This window comes from Panthera tigris, chromosome F2 (genome assembly GCF_018350195.1).
Source record: "Panthera tigris isolate Pti1 chromosome F2, P.tigris_Pti1_mat1.1, whole genome shotgun sequence".
Lineage (NCBI taxonomy): Eukaryota > Metazoa > Chordata > Mammalia > Carnivora > Felidae > Panthera > Panthera tigris.
Genome location: NC_056676.1, coordinates 58,811,725 through 58,829,337, shown reverse-complemented (window position 1 = coordinate 58,829,337; position 17,613 = coordinate 58,811,725). Strand labels below are relative to the sequence as shown.

Genomic DNA, 17,613 nt, shown 5'->3' with positions numbered 1-17,613 from the left:
AGAGCAGCCATTGCAGTACCAAAATGTGTGCATTACTGGGGACTGCTCAAATAAATTCTTGTAAATCTGTCCAATATAATGCCATTCAGACATTAAAAAGAATAAGAAAGCTTTATACGCAGTGAAATCTTCTATTTATATTACATGAAAAAAATTCAACACATAGAAAAGGCTCCTTATCATGCTAATATTTATATGTTAGAAAAGAATTCTACATGTATGTAATTATATGTGTACCTGACATCTATGGAAGGATAGCCAAGGAACTAGTTACAGTGGTTGACTTTAAGAAGAAAAGCTGGGTAGGAGTGGCAAAGAAAATAATTTTTTATTGTATACACTTTAAATTTTTTTTTTTTGTTTTACGTTTATTTATTTTTGGGACAGAGAGAGACTAGAGCATGAATGGGGGAGGGGCAGAGAGAGAGGGAGACACAGAATCGGAAGCAGGCTCCAGGCTCTGAGCCATCAGCCCAGAGCCCGATGCGGGGCTCGAACTCACGGACTGCGAGATCGTGACCTGAGCTGAAGTCAGACGCTCAACTGACTGAGCCACCCAGGCGCCCGTGTATACACTTTAATATCATTTGAACTCTCTTCCCTGTGCATTCATTATAAATTCAGAAAAATAAAATAATTTTAAAAAATAAAAATAGAACTTCTGGCAGATATTCATTTTTCTTATTAACTTAGAATAATCTTTTAAAATTACCTATTTATGTTTTTTGAGAAGATACTAAAGTAAAATGTTAGTATCAACAAAATAGAGCAATATTTCTAAAGTTTTTTTTTCCATTATATAGTTGTAATTCTCATGTTGTTTCTCATGAATAAAAATTTCAGGGTTAGCCCATTTATTACAGTGACCTTGATAACCAAATGAGACCACCTGGTAATTATTTTCGTCCTGGTGATTGGGTTTTAGTGTGAAGGCATTTAAATGTATAAAGCAATTATATCATGAAGTGATCTTAGAACATTGAATGTGGTCTTTTTGGTGTTCACATATAGAGAAATAGCATAGTTTCACAACTGGTGAGTAGCCATTTGGTTTCCTTACATGTATTTCTGTAACTTTGAAACTTTATTTCAAATTACACCCTTTTGAATGAGCTGTTATCAGTTAAATGAGATTTCATGGAATATAGCTATTGCAAGTATTTTTCAAAATATTCAGGAAAGACTATGTTTTATAAGATTTGGCAACTGAAACATGTTGGCAGACTATTTCTGAAGAACTGAAAATTCTTCACATACAATGCTATTGATATTATTAGCTATTGATATTATTCCTGAATAGTTGTTTTACTTAGTTTACATATCTTGTCAGAGTATATTTCTGATAAAACAACAATCTCTCAAACAATTGGAACACAGCAATAGATACCCCTTTTTCATCCTCTACCTTCCCCCCCTCCCCATTTTCCCATAGAATCTTGACAATTCTACACTCGGCACACAATCAAAAGACAATTTTCATTTCTATTCTTAACTGTTCTTCACATTGTTAGAAGGAAGACTGAATAATTCTTCTGGGTCCTTACAGTAAGTCTTAATGACTCCAAGAATTTGTGAAGTAAATAGAATCAAGATTGATTGAGAAATACAATGATAATGTATATGAACTTTTAATTAGCACCAGTGTATAAGAGTAAATCTCTTAAGTGTCTTTAATACCTTATTATAGACAATCTTGAGTTAGTGGATTATGCTATATAATTATGTTATAGTTAATGTTTCTGATTTAATTTCTTGTGACCTCTTATTTTAAATACACTCATAAAATGTATTTTCAATCCAACTACATTTTAATAGTAATAGTAATAACAATAATAACAACGACAACAGATTAAAGTGCCATCTTTCAGATACTCTGATGCACATTTATAAGAGTTCAGATGTTTTGTGTCACCATTCAGTTGTGTAATTTATGTGAATTAGTTTTGTCTTCATTTTTTAATGGGTGAATTTAACTTGGTTGCCGAACTCCTATTTTCACAGATGGCATAAGGTGCTTAATGTAGTACTTTAGATAACTAAGTCACTTCTGAATTACAAACATAATTTTCCTCCCGAGGGAGTCTGACATAAGTGCCACTGTTTGGTCATTCCTGTACTGTGGTATTCCTTCCCATTTAATCTGGGGGCTCTGTAGATTGAAACCCACAGCTCCCTTCCTTGGTCCTTTGTGGTCTCTGTTCATGTGGTCTGTCCCCCTGTCCCAACTCTTGGCCAAAGTCCATTCAGTCTAAAGACGCTCTGAGTGTACTTGTACCTTCCCCCACCCCTTGGGGTTATGTCTTCTCATCTGCTCTCTCTGCCAACTTTAGTCCTGATGAACTTTGTAAGGCTTGACCTTAGACTCATCCATGGAAACACCAGTCATTTCTAATCTCCAGTTGTGCTTTGACATATGGGTAGCTCTCTAAAGTTTGAGGAGCTAGAATTTTTCTTTGGATGTTTTCCTGTGAAGAAAGATATAAATTCTCTCCACTGGATTTTGTCAATCCCTTCTGGGCATTTAGATACCATTTTCTTTACTCCCCCAAGTCAACAGGTCTGGAACTCAAAAGTGTGGGATTCTGGCTGTCTTCTCAGGGACCCAGAAAGCATCTAAACCTTAAAGTGTTGCCTTCTAATATTCTCCAAACTCTTCCTTATCCAGAAGTGTGTGTGAGCACATGTGTGTTTACTAGCTCTTTCCTGTATGGCAGGGAAGCTGCTGTTTGGTCATCATTCTCAATCTGCTTTTACTCTATGCTTGTTTCATAGACTTTATTTGTTCCTCTAGGCTCTGCTTCCTGTTATTCCAAGACAAGACTTTTTTTTTTTTTTTTTTTTTGTAATTCAAAACCACAAACTGAAAACTGCCCCCATAATAAATGCTGAGGGTCTTACATATGAATAACTCTTTGGCTTTTAAACAGTTGTGTTTGTTTTGAGTTTCAAAATCTATTTAGCTTCTCAATTGAGTTCTTTGTTCTAAGCTGTACTTGAATGCCCTACTGGGCTGATATTCCTACCACTTTAATACTGAAGAAAGGGTAAGGGTAATAGGAATGGAGGGGAAAAAAAGGGGAGTTTAATGTCAAACTGTCATTCTGTACACATTCACGCATCTCGTTTATTTGTAGAGTCACACAGTAATACATTTGTGAAGGATACGGAAGTGGTCTAGTTATGGTAATCATGTTATATACAAAGGAGTGGAGTCTAAGACATTATTTTCCCCCAAGATCACAAAATTGGCAAAAGCAGACTAGAACCTAGGCCCTTTGATTTCTTGTAATATGGCACAGTATTCTTCTGCTATTCTTTATAATCTATTTCATTTTAATTTTAGCTGCCCTAAGCTCCTAAGAATAGACTTCTATGAGTTATTTGCATGAAAGTTCTGTATTTGTTGTTGCAGAGGTAAGGCACAAAATGACATAGTGGGTGAAATGGATATCCAGGGTTTCATATTTATGCCTAACATACCTAATATAACTTTCCATGTTTTATCTTTTTTTATTATGAGATAGTTCTCCTAAGCCGCCTGAAATCCACATTCACAATATACTTTTTTAGATTTATATATGTGTATGTATTTAAAGGAACAGGAGCCTAAACAACTAACAAATCATATTAACTTCAGCATTTCACTGTCACACTGGAGTCCCTGTGGGTTGTATATGTATGCACCAGAGAGAAGTTGGCAGGTACCACATACGTATTGTGTAGGTTCTTGGGGGAATTGGATTTTATTCTATGTGCAGTAAGAAGCTACAAGACTTTATAAGCTAGAGGATGAAGTGATCTGATTATCATTTTTTTAAAGAAAAGCTTAACTGCTGAGGAGAGACCAAACTGAGAAACTGTAGTGGCAGAGGGACAGCAAAGTAGAGCAGAAACAGAAGAGAGGAAGCCAAAGAGAAGAACTGGTGTGGCTGCCCACGTGAGATACCTCCTGTCTGAATGAGGGCGATGGGAAGGAGACAGAGACGAAACCAAGGATATGTGTTGCAGACAAGAGTGGATGGTGCTTCTTGTGTTCTTTACCTGGGCTCAGGACAGAGGGATAAGAAAGAGTCAATAACTCACTATAATGCTCTCATGTGGCTAAATGCATTTAATTTTGTTTCTCTGCTAATCTAATATGAAATCAGGAAGAACTGTCGAGCTCAATGTGTAATAAATAGAAAGCGGTTAATACCATATACTCTAATATTCTTAGTTATTCAGTATTATTTCAAAAGATACAATGCTTAAAAAAGTCTTTAAACAAATTTTTTTTAAACGTTTATTTATTTTTGAGAGACAGAGCGCAAGCAGAAGAGGGGCAGAGAGAGAGAGAGAGAGAGAGAGAGAGAGAGACACAGAATCCAAAGCAGGCTCTAGGCTCTGAGCTGTCAGCACAGAACCTGATGTGGGGCTCAAACCCACCAACCATGACATCGTAACCTGAGCCGAAGTCTGACACTTTACTGACTGAGCTATCCAGGCACTTCTAAAAGAGTCTTTTAGTTAAATGTTGGCACACTAGACTGGACAGTTAACTTGTTATTATTATCATTAATACTAGTATTGTTTTAAGGCCATTAGAATTGGACTTTCCCTTTTGTTCCTGATCTAAGAAGGGCTTATTTTTGTTGATCTTCTTGGCCTGATATAAAATCTATCTTTTGAGATTGGCATTCCCCAGTGACTAAGTGGTGAATTATGCTGTCTGGAAAGTTATTGTGAGTTCCACTGTGGTTTTGGTTCAGTAGGTTTTTATGTATTTTTACAAATTTTGTACACACACCCAGAGGCTTTTTGGCACTGGCTACATATTGAAATTCAAGAAAACAAATATGAACTATTTAACGGTATTCAATTCTAGATTTAGTGTTTCAAATATATTGAAATATGTATATGAAGAATTTCCTGAAACTTGGAATGGAGACTGATTTGTCAGAGATTTTTACTAACATTACAAAGAAGAGCTTTCTCTGCAGCCCATTTGATGATATGTCCTTTAGGTCATGAGCGGTATATTTTGAATCTGAGCTCTGGAACTTGGAGGGAGTGTACTTAATATTCTTGATATTTGTTTTGCATTTCTAGTGGCTGAATAAGACCCATGCTAATTGATTTACCCTATTCTTGGGAAAACTCTCAAGCTTATAGTCAACTTGAATTATAGTCAACGGTACAGTGAAATACAAAAAGGGTTATTTGGAAATGTAGAAAAAAATCATTTTTAAAATAAAGTACAGCTATTTCAAGAATATAAAAGATGTATTTGCTAATCTTTTTTCCTCCCATTTGTCAACTTTAAATAATCCACTTGCAAAATAAAGCCAAATGGCATATTCTACTGAAAGTTCAATTTATAGTGAAATAAAACCCTATAATTCTTATATGCATAGTTAGTTCTCCAAATTACTGTTAATCACACAAGTAAATTAATATCACCCACCAGAATCTTACTATTATTAAAGGTAAAAAAATATTATGATATATTCGGGATTCTGTAATATATATCTTGGAAATTGCCTTGGACCTTGAAAATGTGAGGCTCTTTCAGGAAGTAATGATACATATGGACACATAGGTAGTGGCAGTATTTTACTAAAGGGGTATTATTTTGTGTGTAATCACAATGAGATGATTGTTATGACAGAGATGTATAAAAGTTTTAAGGGCAGAACAAATTTGAGGCATAGGATCTATTGGTTCTGTTGGTTTTTATTCTTGGTTCTCCTGTTATTTTCTGCCTGGGTACCCTCATTCTGGCCATTTTTTAGTCTGCCAAGGGGGTGTCCACAAGCCCCGTCAGCTACCACCTCAAAATATGGTCAGGGATCTCATATTTTGCTTGGTAATCCCTTGAGACGTTTGGATGAAAAGAACCATAAAAATCCAAACTGTTTTTCTAGGTGGGGGTTTCCAAAATTGGTCCCTTTGAGGGAGCCACCCACTTGGATATTGAATACCCTCCCTGTGTAATGTGGAAAAAGCAGTTGGTGAAAATTTGTTCTTCCAGCATCACCAAAAAAACAGACGTCTTTATTGTTTCGAAAGTGAAACACACCCATTGGGGATCACTTCATCATTTTTTTAAAGTGAATGAAAACATCACAAGTCGAAGTGATGAAATGCAGGATAAGTGCAAACAGACTACACCCTTCCTCTTTCAGTCACAAGGAGTGGAGGCCTGCCGTCTCCCCTCCCTGTCTAGTAAGGGCCCTACTTGGCTCACAGGCCTTGTCCGTATCTGAGCTACAACTAATCACGCCTCTGTTGAGTCACCAGCAGAAAATCCCACAGACTGGTTGCTTTCCTCTCTGTGGTGTAGGGCAGTGATTCGAGAGAGAATCTCTTCCCTGTTATTTTTTTCTCTTTTCATCTGTGTCATTTTTTTCCCCATTTGCTTACTCACTTGCATGTCTTCCAATTTTTAATTATCATCCCTCTCTTAGCCCATCCTCTTCTAATCTCAAGGGCTATTTTAAAAGGATGCTTATTCACCAGATGCAACTCTCCAAGGACACATTTGGAAAAAATAATAATCTTTTCTGTCCCTGTAGCTGCCAAAGTCATCATGAGTCATGTTTTTGACTCAATTGACAGAAACACTTAATATAAATAGTTGGCCTTTCCCAGAGTTCTTTCTTGGTTGCCATTCTGTCTTGCTGATTTCAACTGACTGATAGGATTCAGCATTTGACCACAGCAGTTTTCCTGGTCATTTTGTTCCTTTTTTTTTTTTTTTTCTTCTTTGTGTCTGTTACATGTGCCTAAAGCAATCAGATCAAGTGGGTGATAAGCAAAATAAGCCATTGTCAGTGAACATTCTAGCTCTAGAATATCTTGTTTGAAAAAATCCTTGCAAAGTTACTCCCCAAAATTGAACTGGATTCCTTAAGCTAAATAAGAAATTAAGTAAACTACTTTCTAAACAATATTATTTCTAAATAATATTAACAAAAATAATGATACTACTACTAATAATTATATAAGATCATTCTTTGATGGTGTCACTCTTACAACCCACTACTAGTTGCTTTTTGAATCATTAGACATTAACATCTTTGTTACAAATAGACACAGTATTTGGTTTCTTATCTTAAGGTTAGCAGAGCCCAAAAGAACTATTGCTGCTGTTCACATTTTACCTTGTCAAAGTGAAAGTCTTTGAAGGTTGAAAAAAATTCCTCTCATACAAATATGGAGTAAGCGTGGCAAAGGTTTATTTAACTCACTAATGGGGTTTATTAATCAGGGTTCAACCAGGTAAGCGAAGTAAGTAGGATATATGGATATGCCCTTCCCTTTCCCAAACACATATATATATATTTTTTTTTATTTCAAGAATGGCTTATAAATTTTGGGGACTGGTGAAGCAAATCTGAAACATGTCAAGAAAGCCAGGAAGGGAAGATCACAAGCAGGCTGGCTCCCACAGGCCTGGGCCAAAGCTATTCGTGCAAGGCAGTCAGAGAAGAATGATTGGGATCAGGCCGGAACTCAGCAGGGCCTAGGTGTGTCCTCTGGGAAAGCCTCCCTAAGAACAAGTCAGGCCCACAAATCTCTCTAATTTAAGTGAACTGATTATGTACTTCATTTATATCTGCAGAAGCTTTTCCTGGCAGTGCCTAGGTTGGTGTTTGACTGGAGAACTGGGAGAACATGGGTTCATGCTGCAGAAAGGCTAAGCTTCCTTCTGTCCTGCAGCTCTCATGAACAGTATTTCTTGTCGTCTACCTTACGTAGAATCAGACTAGAAAGGCAGTTCTGGAGAAGGTATTTTATCCCAGCCAAGTTGACACAACAAAAGCCATACATGAATATTTGCAGACTCTGTTATAGTTTGAGTGTGTTCTCCCAAAATTCATAAATTGAATCCTAATTCCCAAAGATGATGTTATTAGGATGTGCGACTTTCAAGGGTGGGCGGTGGTGATTAGGTCGTGAGGGCAGAACCTCATGAATGGAATTAGTGCCTCATGAAAGAGCCTCCAGAGATATTCCCAGCCGCTTCTGCCAACTGAGAACACAGCAAGATATAAAACAGATTACTGTTCAATAAGGCAACAAAACTGCAGTCTTCGGGACTGTCTTTTCTATCAGACAAATAATTCACACCTGTACCGGACATAAATCCACAAGTTAACATGTAACTCCTTAGACTCTGAAACCTAATAGTACACAGCGAGTCAAATAAAGGCACACAGGCCTAGATAATTACATAATCTTTACATGGGCCTATTAGACAATATTCCAGTATAACTTTGAAAGGACATGCATACCTCTTTTTGGTTTATTTATAAGTTTGTATAATTTTTCTTAACTTACTAAATAATTTACCTCCTTTCATTATTAAAATGCTAATATTTCTTCAAGAGTTTAGATTTCCCAAAATACTATATTCCATCAGATTAATCAGAAATCAGTGTAGATTTTGCAATTTCATGGTGATATCCTTTGGTCTTCTCTGCTCTAGCTACATATGATAGCTAGCCCTTCATGGGCTCTTGCTGCCTATCATAGGAGTTTCTCTGGGCATTTGGGAGGCGACTCCTATACTCCTAGCTACAGAAATCCCTTGAATCTACAGGCCCAAGCAATTAGAAAGGAAGAGAGAACAAAAGAGGGAAGAAGATCATTGTTTTATTTAAAGGCTCCGAGTCAGTGTGATAGAAATATTAGGAAGGAAGAATAACAAGAGAAAAGGAGAGAAATGTTATTTTCACTTGTACAAATGGTTATTTTTATGAGGAAATAAGACAGAGAACCAAATTTGAAAATAATCAATTGACTGTAAATATAGGTTTGGTGAGAACAAAGAAAATGGTGTGTTCATCTTGAAAATTCCATGCTATTAAAGCTACAATTACTATTTTGAACAAAAGTGATTTATTCTCTTCTGTCCTAAACTGAGGACCATATGGGTCATATTTATAAACCAATTATTCAGTAAGTGCTTCTAAGTATATTTCAAAGGTGCCTTGAAATGGCTAATTTGGATAAAAATGAAAAAGTCAGCTGTGCAGACATGTTTCTTCATTTGACTTAAAACAAACACTTTGTAATAGACTCACTGCATTCTTTACTGAGATCTTTAAGACAATTGTTTGAGAATTTCCACCTCTTATGACAATACAGACATTGCTGACATGTTGTAAGTAATAGGAAATTCAAGCCAAACTACAAATTCTAGTGCTGGGAACAAATTCGTACTGATATGTGTCTAAACTACTGTTTCGCTTTAGATGTCTTAGCGAATTATTGCAGTAAATATCTAACAACGATCTAACATGATAACTTTCCTAGTCATCATGTAATCAGCTGGCAAAATCATTATTCTAAAATCCAAGGATCTTTGTTTTCCTTTCTGGCCTAGTATGCTTCCTTGACACACACTGCCTATTTGATCAATGCACCTACCTAAGCAAGGTAGTCAAGGTTCTTTATGATCCAGGCTTTATTATCTCTTCAATTTCTTTTTTTGGCCATGCACAGTCAGCTTCTATGTGCACTATACATAGACATGGTATTTCCCAAACCTTCACATAATCTTGCTGTATCATATTTGCATGCATAATTACCCCTATAAGAAATGCCCTTCACCCGCTGTCATTCTGGAAAATTTCGTTTCATTCTTTAAAACCCAGCTTAGTTCCCTTCCTCTGAGTAACTTTCGACCATCCCTGCCTATTCCACCCAGACAGCCAGAACTAGGTTCTAAGCTAGAACTCTCCTAGGTTCTAGTGGCACTTCCTGGGCATAACTCTGCTATAGCCCTTAGCTTATCAGTGATTCAAAGGGCTTTTTATGTAGGTTTATTGCTCCTGAGTGCAGATGCTTTACCTTTTTTTTTTCTTTGTTCCCAGAATATAGCTTAGGGTTTAATTTGGTAAGAGTTGCCTATGCAGAATAAAACATTTGTTGAATATTGGGTATAATCAATTCCTCTGATCTGATGTTGGCTTTGGGAAATTAAAGTGGGTAAGTAGAGAAGCCATTCAGCTGAGGTCATGGACGTTTTATTGTCTTTATTTACTAGTGGGTCTCAGACTTTACTCTGCTTCGGAATCTTCTTATTAAGACACAGATTGCGTGGCCTCATCCCCGAGTTTCAGATCAGTAGGTCCAGGCTGGAGCTGCCAAAATGGCGTTTCTAGTTAGTGTGCACTTGTCGCTGCTTCCATTGCTCAAGCAATTCTTAAATTACTGCTTTATATTTACACAAAAACCGAGGTGCTGAAAGGAAATATGTATATTTAATACATGCTTATCCAGTTGATAATGTTTTTGTTGTAAAGAATCTAAAAATCTTCATACAGAATATAATTTATTCTGTTCCCTTCTAAATCAAGAGAAATGGAAACATGGATGCGTATATATTTTATTTAACAAAGAAGATTAGTAGTCTGAATTTTCTGTCATAACCATAATCCACCCATTATTTTCCAGTAATTTAACAAAGGGAATTTTTAAAATTTCTGACCATGTTGATTTCCCTTTATAACAACAGATCTTAACTTTTTTTGAGAGGAGGGACTGATTATCACAACCATCTATGTTACTATGCAAGCAGTTAACCCATTCTTCAGAAAATTGAACATACATACTAAATTTGTCCTGATATTTTCGGTGGTTCCTGGACTCTCTTGAATTTCATAGGGAGATCCCAATTAAGAATATTTATTTTTAAAATTGTAAGTAGGAAATAAAGGATTGTAGAGATAAAATGAGAGCAGTCTTTTTTAAAAAAATCAGCAAGAAATCTATTGGAGCAAATAAACAAATTCAGCAAAGTTGTACAAGATGAACAAACAAAAATCAGAAGACCTAATAAATGGAAAAACATTTCATGTTCTTGGGTAGGAATATGTAATATTGTTAGGATGTCATTGTTGCTCAAAGCAATCTATAGACTCAATGCAATTTTTATAAAAATTTGAACAACTTTTTTTGAAGAAATGGAAAATCAACACTCAAATTCTTATGAAATTGCAAGAAGTCCCAAATAGCCAAAACATTTTGAAAAACAAGAACAGAGATGGATAGTTCACACTTTCTACTTTCAAAACTTATAGCAAGAATATGGATTAATAATAGATCAATGGACTAGAATTGAGAGTACAGAAATAAAAACATACAGCTATGTCCAACTGATTTTTGACCAGGGTGCCTTTGTCCACTCAATGGGAAAAGATTAGAGATGGTCCCTGACTTATAATGGTTCAACCTCATGATTTTTTGACTTTATGATGGTGCAAAAATGGTACACAATCAGTAGAACCTGTACTTGGAATCTGAAAGTTTGATCTTCTCCTGGGCTAGTGATATGCGGTAAAAAAACTATCTTGTAATGCTGGGCAGTGGTAGTGAGCTATATATCTCCCACTCAGCCAGATAACAATGAGGGTAAACACCTAATACACTTACAACCATTCTGTACCCACATGACCATTCTATTTTTCACTTTCAGCACAGTATTTAACAAATGATATAAGGTATTCAACATTTATTATAAAATAGGCTTTGTGTTAGATGATTTTGCCTAACTGTAGGATAATGTGTTATGAGCACATTTAAATTAGGCTAGGTTAAGGTATGATGCTCAGTAGATTAGGTGTCTCAAATGCATTTTTAGCATATGATTTTTTCAACTTATAATGGGTTTATCAGGTCAGAACCCCACTGTAAATTAAGGAGGATCTGTCGTCTCTTCAATAATGGTGCTGGCACAATTGGATTTCTACATGCAAAGGAATTTTGTTGGACACCTACCTTATATCGTATACAAAAATTAACTAAAAATGGATAAACACTGTAAATATAAGTGCTAAAACCATAAAACTCTTAGAAAAAATATAAGGATAAATCTTCATGACTTTAGAATTGGCAACTAATTCTTTTTTTTTTTTTTTTTTCTTAATGTCTATTTTTGAGAGAGAGAGAGAGAGAGAGAGAGTGTGCACAAGTTGTGGAGGGGCAGAGAGAGGGGGACAGAGGGTCTGAAGCAGGCTTGGGCACTGACAGCAGAAAGCTGGTTGTGGGGCTCAGACCCACAAACCATGAGATCATGACCTGAGCTGACGTCTGACGCTTAACCGACTGAGCCACCCAGGTGCCCCAGTGACCAATTCTTAAATATGACACCAAAAGCATAGCCACAACAGAAAAAAGATCCATTGAATTTCATCAAAATGTAAACATTTTGTGTATTAAAGGATATTTTCAAGGAACTGAAAAGATAACCTAGAAAGTGGGAGAAAATGTTTGCAAATTATATATCTGATAAGTATTTAATATTAAATATATATATAAAGAACTTTTTTATTAAAACAAAAATTTTTAATGTTTATTTATTTTTGAAGGAGAGAGAGACAGAGTGTGAATAAGGGAGGGGCATTGAGAGAGGGAAACACAGAATCCTAACCAGGCTGTAGGCTCTGAGCTGTCAGCACAGAGCCCAGCGTGGGACTCGAACTCACAAACTGCAAGATCGTGACCTGGGCTGAAGTCGGACGCTTAACCGACTGAGCCATCCAGGTGCCCCAATATACATATAAAGAACTCTTAAAGCTGAACAGCAGAAAGACAAAACAATGGAGAAAGGATTTGAACAGATATTTCTCCAAAAACATACAAATAGCTTATAAGAACATGAAGACATATTCAACATCTTTAGTCACTAGGGAAATACAAATCGAAACAATAAGATTTCACTTCACATGTGCTGGGATGGATGTAATGAAAGAAAAAAAAACTAGAAAATAACAAGAGTTCGTAATGATGTGGAGAAACTGGAACCCTGGTACACTGCTGGTGGGAATGAAAAATCATGGGAAGGTTAGTATGGGAATAGTTTGGGTGTTTTTCAAAAAAAGCTAAATAATGAGTTGCTATTTGACCCAGCCATCCCACTCCAAGTTATAACCCCCCAAATTGAAAATAGGGATCTATTTTTATGCCAATGTTTATTGCAGCATTAGTAACTGTAGTCAAAAAATGGAAACGCCCCATGTATCCATCAGTAGAGGGATGCGTAAGCCAAATGTTGTATATACATATAATGGAATATTATTAAGCCTTAAAGAGGAATGGATTCTAATGCACAGACAAACCTTGGAAACACTGCTTTAAGTGAAATAAATCATACATAAAAGGACAATTATTGTATGATTCTATTCAGTGAAATATCTAGAATAGGCAAATTCATGGAGACGGAAAGTAAATTAAAGATTACTAGGAGTTTTTTTGCTAGGCAGGAAGGGCGGGCAAAGGAATGGCTGTCAAAACAGCTTGGGAAAATGGCCATGGAGACGCTGGAGAGGGTCCTCAGTTACCAGGATGACAAAGAGCAGGGCCGGACTGAAAAGGTCCTGGATGCCCTGTCCTGTAGTTTCAATATCAGATTGAAATGGTTTGGCAGATGCTTTGTATGCAGCATTTCTTTTTTGTTATTGTTGTTTTATCCTTGGAACTGGATTGCTATTCCTTTCTGGTGGCATAAAACTTTTTGTATTGTTTTATACCCTAGGAAGAATTGCTGCATTGACCAGTGTGAACTTTTCACTGGGCTCTGTGAAGCAACTGAAGAAAATGTTTGAAACAAGATTGCTTGCAACAGATATTATCATTATTTTTCATATTCACCTTGTGTGCTTCTCGTTAGTGACATAGGAAGAGAGAGACTGGCCTCATTGTTCTGCGTGTTGCTGGTCTTGTGAATGGCCTGATGGAGTCTATGATGTACTCCATATGCAAGAGATACAGAAATTAAATGCAGTTCTGTTCAAAGTTAAAAGTCCAACACTCTCCAAAAAGAGCATTTGAAAATTAATGCTGTGGTTTTGGTGAAGAATGCTTTTCCTGATAAAATAATCATTCCAAAAACAACTGTAGTGACAATTTAAGACCTGTTGTATTCTGGTAAAAACTACATGCTTGATTAAACTGTTAAATGCTTATAACTTTAAATTCATATGAGTCATTACTATGCCCTTCCAAAGACAAGGAGATTTTAATCATTGCCAATTGTAAATTATTTTCAGCCATTTTTTTAGTCTTTTCAAAACAGCTTTGAGATGTGAATAATTAAGCATGGACCTGTACTGAAAGACATATTCAGCTTTTTTTTTTTGATCTTTTAAAATGTGAACATTTTAAAAACAATTAAAAAAACCCCTTTATGTGAAAGTTTAAACTTTAAGCTAAAGATTGCTTATTGTATGGGGACACTTGGGTGGCTCAGTTGGTTAAGTGTCCAACTCTTGATTTCAGCTCAGGTCATGATCTCACAGCTGTGAGATCTATCACCACGTCAGGCTAAGCGGAAGCCTGCTTGGGATTCTTTCTCCCTCTCTGCTCCTCCCCCTCTCATTCTCTTTCTCTCTCTCTCCCAAAATAAATAAACATCAAAAATTTTTAAAAATATTGCTTATTATATGTAATAAAAATATTTTTTTATAATTAAAAAACATTTTTTTAATATATGAAATTTATTGTCAGATTGGTTTCCATACAACACCCAGTGCTCACCCCAAAAGATGCCCTCTTCAATACCCATCACCCACCCTCCCTTCCCTCCCACCCCCCATCAACCCTCAGTTTGTTCTCAGTTTTTAAGAGTCTCTTATGCTTTGGCTCTCTCCCACTCTAACCTCTTTTTTTTTTTTCCTTCCCCTCCCCCATGGGTTTCTGTTAAGTTTCTCAGGATCCACATAAGAGTGAAAACATATGGTATCTGTCTTTCTCTGTATGACTTATTTCACTTAGCATAACACTCTTCAGTTCCATCCACATTGCTACAAAAGGCCAGATTTCATTCTTTCTCATTGCCACGTAGTATTCCATTGTGTACATAAACCACAATTTCTTCATCCATCAGTTGATGGACATTTAGGCTCTTTCCATCATTTGGCTATTGTTGAGAGTGCTGCTATAAACATTGGGGTACAAGTGCCCCTATGCATCAGTACTCCTGTATCCCTTGGGTAAATTCCTAGCAGTGCTATTGCTGGGTCATAGGGTAGGTCTATTTTTAATTTTCTGAGGAACCTCCACACTGCTTTCCAGAGCGGCTGCACCAGTTTGTATTCCCACCAACAGTGCAAGAGGGTTCCTCTTTCTCCACATCCTCCCCAGCATCTATAGTCTCCTGATTTGTTCATTTTGGCCACTCTGACTGGCGTGAGGTGATATCTGAGTGTGGTTTTGATTTGTATTTCCCTGATGAGGAGCGACATTGAGCATCTTTTCATGTGCCTGTTGGCCATCCGGATGTCTTCTTTAGAGAAGTGTCTATTCATGTTTTCTGCCCATTTCTTTACTGGATTATTTGTTTTTCGGGTGTGGAGTTTGGTGAGTTCTTTATAGATTTTGGATCCTAACCCTTTGTCCAATATGTCATTTGCAAATATCTTTTCCCATTCTGTTGGTTGCCTTTTAGTTTTGTTGATTGTTTCCTTTGCAGTGCAGAAGCTTTTTATCTTCATGAGGTCCCAAGAGTTCATTTTTGCTTTTAATTCCCTTGCCTTTGGGGATGTGTCAAGTAAGAAATTGCTATGGCTGAGGTCAGAGAGGTCTTTTCCTGCTTTCTCCTCTAGGGTTTGGATGGTTTCCTGTCTCACATTCAGGTCCTTCATCCATTTTGAGTTTATTTTTGTGAATGGTGTAAGAAAGTGGTCTAGTTTCAACCATCTGCATGTTGCTGTCCAGTTCTCCCAGCACCATTCGTTAAAGAGACTGTCTTTTTTCCATTGGATATCCTTTCCTGCTTTGTCAAAGATTAGTTGGCCATACTTTTGTGGGTCTAGTTCTGGGGTTTCTATTCTATTCCATTGGTCTATGTGTCTGTTTTTGTGCTACAGCACAATACAGCAATACCATGCTGTCTTGATGATTACAGCTTTGTAGTAGAGGCTAAAGTCTGGGATTGTGATGCCTCCTGCTTTGGTCTTCTTCTTCAAAATTACTTTGGCTATTCGGGGCCTTTTGTGGTTCCATATGAATTTTAGGATTGCTTGTTCTAGCTTTGAGAAGAATGCTGGTACAATTTTGATTGGGATTGCATTGAATGAAGTTTTCATAATTTTTAAATAAACCCACAGTTACAAATAAAGTTTACTAGGGGATAAAGGAAGGGATGAATGAGGACTTATTGTTTAATGTTTTTAGAGTTTCTGTTTGGAATGATGAAAAAGGTTTTGAATTAGTTAATAGTGATGGTTGCACAACATTGAGGGCAATTAATGCCACTGTACTGTATACTTAACAATGGTTCTATTGAAAAAAAATCAATGGAAGTAGATACAGAGAAATAAGCAAAGGTTGGTTAAGTTGCAAAGGTGAGAAGTGCTAACAATTACATAGTGTTTACTATATTCTGGACTCTTTTAGGTGGTTTTATATATGTTAACTCACTCAATCCTCACAACATTATTTTCCTTGTAACTATGAGAAAATGAGGCTCAGAAATTTTAAGTAATTTGTGAGTGTCAAGTAACTAGTGGATAGAAAAGCCAAGATTTGAACCCAGGCAGTTTGTCTCTAAAAACCATGCTTTGGTAAAATCATGCTTGCATTTTAACCATGCATTACTATTTCTGCCCATTATTTGGTTAGGTGCTGAATGAGGAGAATGAACCTAAGACTGTGAGAAGCAAGAGGCTAGGAGAAATCAGTCTATTTTTTGGTCACTCTGGTCTCATAAGACCATAAACTTTACAAGTAAATCTCTCTCTCTCTCTCTCTCTCTCTCTCTCTCTCTCTCTCTCACAAATCTAATTCTTAATTGACAAATTTTATTTCCTTTTGGTGTTCATACTGCCTTCCCAAGTGATTTCTTAGAAAGTAGTAGGATATGATGACCCTTTAATCTGATGGAGTCATTGAATACCTGCTCTGCACATTTTTTAAGCAATTGATAATCAACTTATTAAAACAGATGACATTTTTCAGCTTTATTGAGATATAATTGACACATGAAATTATAAGCCATTTAAAGACCACAAGGTGATGGTTTGATACACGTATACATTGTGAAAGGATTCCTTTATCAAGTCAATTAATACATCCATTACCCCACATATTTGCTTTTTCCTCTTTTTTTGGTGAACACATTTAAGTTTTACTCTCTCACCAATTACAGTTAAACAACAGAGTGTTACCCACTATATAGTCACCATTAGGTCCTCAGACTTTACTCATCTTGTAGGTGAACTATAACTTTTATCAACTCCAACCTCTACCTATTTCTTCCACCCCACAGCCCCTCGAAACTATTGGTTTACTCTCTGCTTCAGTAAGTTTGACATTTTTTTAGAATATACATGTAAGTGATACCAGGGAGTGTTTATGTTTCTCTGTCTGGATAATCTTGCTTACCTTAACATCCTCCAGTTCATCTACGTTGTTGCAAATGATAGGATTTCCTTTTTTTAAAGGGTGAATAATATTCTATTGTATATATGTACAGCATTTTCTTGGTCTGTTCTCTTGTTGATGGACACTTAGTTTTTTTGCCAAATTTTGGCTATTGTGAATGATGCTCTGACAAACAGGAGTAGAGATCTATCTTTGAGATAATTATTTCATTTTCTTTGGAAAATGACACTTGAACAACACAAG

The 17,613-nt window shown here is 36.4% G+C and overlaps 1 long non-coding RNA gene and 1 pseudogene across 1 annotated transcript in view; both read left to right on the top strand.

The window, feature by feature from the left end:
* Nucleotides 1-17,613, top strand: part of LOC122235085 — a 248,162-nt gene that overhangs the window by 167,273 nt on the left and 63,276 nt on the right. The gene's annotated exons all lie outside the window — the stretch shown is intronic.
* On the top strand, nt 13,299-13,787 carry LOC102972620 (annotated as a pseudogene).